The sequence below is a fragment of the Arachis duranensis genome, chromosome 4 (assembly GCF_000817695.3).
Source record: "Arachis duranensis cultivar V14167 chromosome 4, aradu.V14167.gnm2.J7QH, whole genome shotgun sequence".
Classification (NCBI taxonomy): Eukaryota; Viridiplantae; Streptophyta; class Magnoliopsida; order Fabales; family Fabaceae; genus Arachis; species Arachis duranensis.
Window position 1 is genome coordinate 56738716 of NC_029775.3, and position 5530 is coordinate 56744245.

A 5530-nucleotide genomic window follows, 5' to 3' on the forward strand; every position below is an offset into this window, starting at 1 on the left:
AGGGAAATATTGATTCAGGAATTTGTCTGACAACTGTTCCATGTTCTTATGCTAGCCTTAGGTTGGTTATTTAACCACATCTTAGCTTGGTCTTTTACAGCAAATGGAAACAGTAATATTCTATAGACATCCTGATCTACTTCCTTATCATGTACTGTGTCAGCAATTTGTAAGAACTGTGCCAGAAACTTAGTAGGTTCTTCCTGTAGAAGACCGGAATACTGGCAGTTTTGCTGCACCATGATAATGAGATGGGGATTCAACTCAAAACTACTGACTCTGATGGAGGGTATACAGATACTACTCCCATATGAAGCAGTAGTTGGGTCAGCATATGACCCCAGAGTCCTTCTGGACTGTTCATTTCCACTTAGGTCCATGATGGAGAAAGGGAGATGATGTGGATTTATTTTATTTATTTTATTATATTTATTTATTAAATTTTTTTCGAAATAATAAGAATAAGAAAATGGATATTAAAATAATAAAATAAAATAAAATAAAAAATTTAAAAATATTTTATGAGGATTTTTGAAAAAGAATGAGGAGAGAGAAAGTGGTTAGGAGTTTTTGAAAAAGATATGATTTTTAAAAATTTTGACCAAATCAACCTAATGAATTCGAAAATTATGAGAAATTAAAGGAAAAGATAATTTTTTTTATTTTTGAATTTTATCATGAAAGAGAAAAACACACAAAAGACATAAGACTTAAAATTTTTAGATCCAATGTTCCTTGTTTTCGAAAATTTTAGAGGGAAAACACCAAGGCACACCAAACTTAAAAATTTTAAGATCAAAACACAAAGAAGACTCAAGAACACTTTGAAGAAAGAACACCAAACATAAAATTCTTAGAAAACCAAAATAAAATTTTCGAAAACTAAAGAAAAATTAATAGGAGAACACCAAACTTAAAATTTGGCACAAGATTTAATCAAAGAAAAATTATTTTTAAAAAGATTTTAGAAAGGAAGACTCGAAGGAGCAACTATTCCCAAGAACATAGACACATTCAACAAATGTAAGGATTGAACAGAGAAAAACTATTTTTTTAACAAAAAAGTTTTAATTATTATATTGATTTTTTTTGAAAAAAAAGTAAAAGACTCTAAACCAAAAAGACAAATTTTTCTTAATCTAAGTAACAAAATAAACCGTCAGTTGTTCAAACTTAAATAATCCCTGGCAACGGCACCAAAAACTTGGTGCACGAAATTTTAAACCACACTTTTCACAACTCGTACAACTAACCAGCAAGTGCACCGGGTTGTCAAAGTAATACCATACGTGAGTAAGGGTCGATCCCACGGAGATTGCCGGCTTGAAGCAAGCTATGGTTATCTTATTGTTCTTAGTCAGGATATCAATAAAGGTTCTTAGTTTTAATTGCAAAAAATAAAAGAACATGAAATAATTACTTGTTATGCAGTAATGGAGAATGGGTTGGAGTTTTGGAGATGCTCTGTCTTCTAAATCTCTGCTTTCCTACTGTCTTCTTCTTCACGCACGCAAGGCTTCTTCCATGGCAAGTTGTATGTTGGTGGATCACCGTTGTCAATGGCTACTATCCATCCTCTCAGTGAAAATAGTCTATGTACATGGCTAATCATCTGTCGGTTCTCACTTGTGTTGGAATAGGATCCAGTGATCCTTTTGCGTCTGTCACTACGCCCAACGTTCGTGAGTTTGAAGCTCTTTACAGTCATCCCATCCCAGATCCTACTCGAAAAATCACAGACAAGGTTTAGACTTTCTGGATCTCAAGAAGACTGCCAATTGATTCTAGCTTATACCACGAGGACTCTGGACTCACGGATTGAACGCTTTGTTGTCAGGAGAGGCAGTCAAACTCGTGAACTAGGAACCCAAGAGATAAACACTCAATCTAAGGTAGAATAGAAGTGGTTGTTAGGCACGCGTTTATAGGTTGAGAATGGTGATGAGTGTCACGGATCATCACAATCATCATGTTTAAGTGCGAGTGAATATCTTAGAATAGAATCAAGTGTGATTGAATAGAAAACAGAAGTAATTGTATTAATCCATCGAGACACAGCAGAGCTCCTCACCCCCAACCATGGAGTTTAGAGATTCATGCCGTCGGAAATACAAATTCAGATGTAAAATGTCATGAGGTACAAAATAAATCTCTAAAAGTAGTTTTTATACTCAACCAGTAACCTAGGTTTACAGAAAATGAGTAAATTAAGATAGATAGTGTAGAAATCCACTTTCGGGGCCAACTTAGTATGTGCTGGGGCTGAGCATTAAAGCTTTCTCGTGAATAGGCTATTCCTGGAGTTAAATGCCAAGTTGTAACCTGTTTCTGGCATTTGACTCTAGCTTGTAACGCTAGAATAGGGCAGAAGGCTGGCGTTAAATGCCAGTTTGCATTGTCTAAACTCGGAAAAAGTATAGACTATTATATATTAATGGAAAGCCCTGGATGTCTACTTTCCAACGCAATTAAGAGCGCATTATTTGGACTCTTGTAGCTCCAAAAATTTGATTTTGAGTGCAGGGAGGTCAGAATCCAACAACATCTGCAGTCTTTTTTCAGGCTCTGAATCAGATTTTTGCTCAGGTCCCTCAATTTCAGCCAGAAAATACTTAAAATCACAGAAAAATACACAAACTCATAGCAAAGTCCAGAAATTTGTTTTTTGCATAATAAATAATAAAAATATACTAAAAAGTAGCTGGATCCTACTAAAAACGATATGAAAATACCCCCAAAAAAGCGTATAAAATATCTGCTCATTAGTGCCATTAATGGTTATGGAAAAACAAAAAGCAACGCTTTTTCCCACACCAAACTTAAGAGGTTTGCTCGTCCTCGAGCAAAAGAAGAAAGAAATGAGGAGATAGAGGGGGTGAGTGGTTCAACCAAGGAGGGTTTTAGGTGGTTATGATGTGTGAAAATAAAGGAGTGAGGAGGGTAATTTATAGGGTAAGGGTGAGAGGGAGTCCGTGTAAGAAGGGGTGGGTTTTAGAGGGGAATGGTTTGAATTTGAATGGTGAGGTAGGTGGGGTTTATTTTGGGAAATAGTGGATGGATGTGAGTTGTGGAGAGATTATGGGTAAGAGGGTAGGATTTGATAGGTGAATGGTGTTTGGGGAAGAGTGTTATGGAAGGGTGTGAAGAAGGGAGAGAGTGAGTTGGGGTAGGTAGGGATCCTGTGGGGTCCACAGATCTTGAGGTATTAAGGATTTCGCATCCCTGCACCTTTCTGGCATTTAAACGCCCACTGTGTGCCATTTCTGGCGTTAAACGCCAGGCTGATGCCTTTTTCTAGCGTTAAACGCCAGTCTGGCTACCAATTCTGTCGTTTAATGCCAAGAATGCTGCCAGACTGGGCGTTAAACGCCCATTTTGCTACCCTTACTATCGTTTAACGCCATCCATACACCAGACACCCTTTTCTGGCATTAAACGCTAGTCTGGCTGCCATTTACGGCGTTTAACGCCCAGAATGCTGTCAGACTGGGCATTAAATGCCCATTTTGCTATCCTTACTGCGTTTAAATGCCAGTAAGCTCATCTTCCAGGGTGTGTTATTTTTGATGCTATTTTTTATTCCGCTTTAATTCTGCAGCTGTTTTTGTGACTTCACGTGATCATCAACCTAAAAAAAACATAGGCTAATACTTGAAAATAAATATGAGAAAGTGATTAATATAGATAAATAAGATTGGGTTGCCTCCCAATAAGCACTTCTTTAATGTCAATAGCTTGATAGTGAGCTCTTATAGAGCTTCATAGACACTCAGAGCATGATTGTGGCCTCCCAACACCAAACTTATAGTTTGAATGTGGGGGCTCTGTCTGACTCTGCATTGAGAGAAGCTTTTCATGCTTCTTCTCCATGTTTACAGAAGAAGATCCTTTAGTCTTAAACACAAGGTAGTCCTCATTCAATTGAAGGACTAACTCTCCTCTGTCCACATCAATCACAGCAGGGATGTAAAGACCTTCAACCTTCACTAAGACATCCTCTACAAGTCAATAAGCCTGTTTCATTGATTTGTTTGCCATATCTAGTGAGATTCTTGTAGCTTGTACCTTAAAGATCCCTAGTTTCTCCATTACAGAGAGTGGCATGAGTTTGATACCGGACCCCAGGTCACACAGAGCCTTCTCAAAGGTCATGGTGCCTATGGTGTAAGGTATTAAGAACTTTCCGGGATCCAGTTTCTTCTGAGGTAATGTCTGCTGAATCCAGGTATTCAGTTTATTGATGAGCTCATGAATGGCAATAGTAAGTTTAGTGGAATCTCTATGGTCTCTGTATGAGCCTCAGATTCTTTTGGTTCCTCAATATTGAACTCCTTATTGGTCAGTAGATGTCCCTTGAGGTCTTCCTCACTAGGAATCACTGCCTTTTCACTCTCTCCATGTTCGGCCATTATGGTTATAGTTATGGCCTTGCACTCCCTTTTTGGATTCTCTTCTGTATTGCTTGGGAGAGTACTAGGAGGAGTTTCAGTAACTCTTTTACTTAGCTGACCCACTTGTGCCTCCAAATTTCTGATGGAGGACCTTGTTTTATTCATGAAAACGAGAGTGATTTTAGATAGATCAAAGACTATATTTGCTAAGCCAAAAAGGCTCTGCTCAGAATTCTCTATCTGTTGCTGAGAAGATGATGGAAAAGGCTTGCTATTGCCAAACCTATTTCTCCCACCATTATTGTTATTGAAGCCTTGTTGAGGCTTCTGTTGATCCTTCCATGAGAAATTTGGATGATTCCTCTATGAATGATTATAGGTGTTTCCATAAGATTCTCCCATGTAATTCACCTATTCCATTGTAGGACTCTCAGGGTCATAAGCTTCTCCTTCAGAGGAGGCTTCTTTAGCACTGCCGAATACATCTTGCAATCCAGTCAGATTCTGAGAAATCATATTGACTTGCTGAGTCAATATTTTGTTCTGAGCCAATATGGCATTCAGAGTTTCAATCTCAAGAACTCCGTTCTTCTGAGTTATCCCATTATTCACAGTATTTCTTTCAGAAGTGTACATGAACTGGTTATTTGCAACCATCTCAATAAGTTCCTAGGCTTCTGCAGGTGTTTTCAGATGAAGAGATCCACCAGCAGAATGGTCCAATGACATCTTGGACAATTCAGATAGACCATCATAGAATATACATATGATGCTCCATTCGGGAAGCATGTCAGAAGGACATCTTTTAGTTAATTGCTTGTATCTTTCCCAAGCTTTATAGAGGGATTCACCTTCATTCTGTGTGAAGGTTTGGACGTCCACTCCAAGCTTGCTCAGCTTTTGAGGTGAAAAAAATTTGGTCAAGAAAGCGTTGACCAACTTGTGCCAAGAGTTTAGGCTTTCTCAAGGTTGTGAGTCCAACCATGTTCTAGCTCTGTCTCTGTCTCTCACAGCAAAGGGGAAAAGCATAAGTTTGTAGATCTCGGGATCAACCCCATTGGTCTTAACAATATCACAGATCTGCAAGAATTCAGCTAAGAACTGATGAAGATCTTCCGATGAAAGTCCATGAAACTTAC

The 5530-nt window shown here is 38.2% G+C and overlaps 1 non-coding gene across 1 annotated transcript; it reads left to right on the forward strand.

Moving 5' to 3' along the window:
* The first annotated feature begins 5174 nt into the window (after nucleotides 1-5174).
* Nucleotides 5175-5282, forward strand: LOC127747358 (small nucleolar RNA R71). The gene has a single exon (XR_008009158.1). It is a non-coding gene; the product is annotated as a small nucleolar RNA R71 (small nucleolar RNA).
* Nucleotides 5283-5530: the final 248 nt, after the last annotated feature.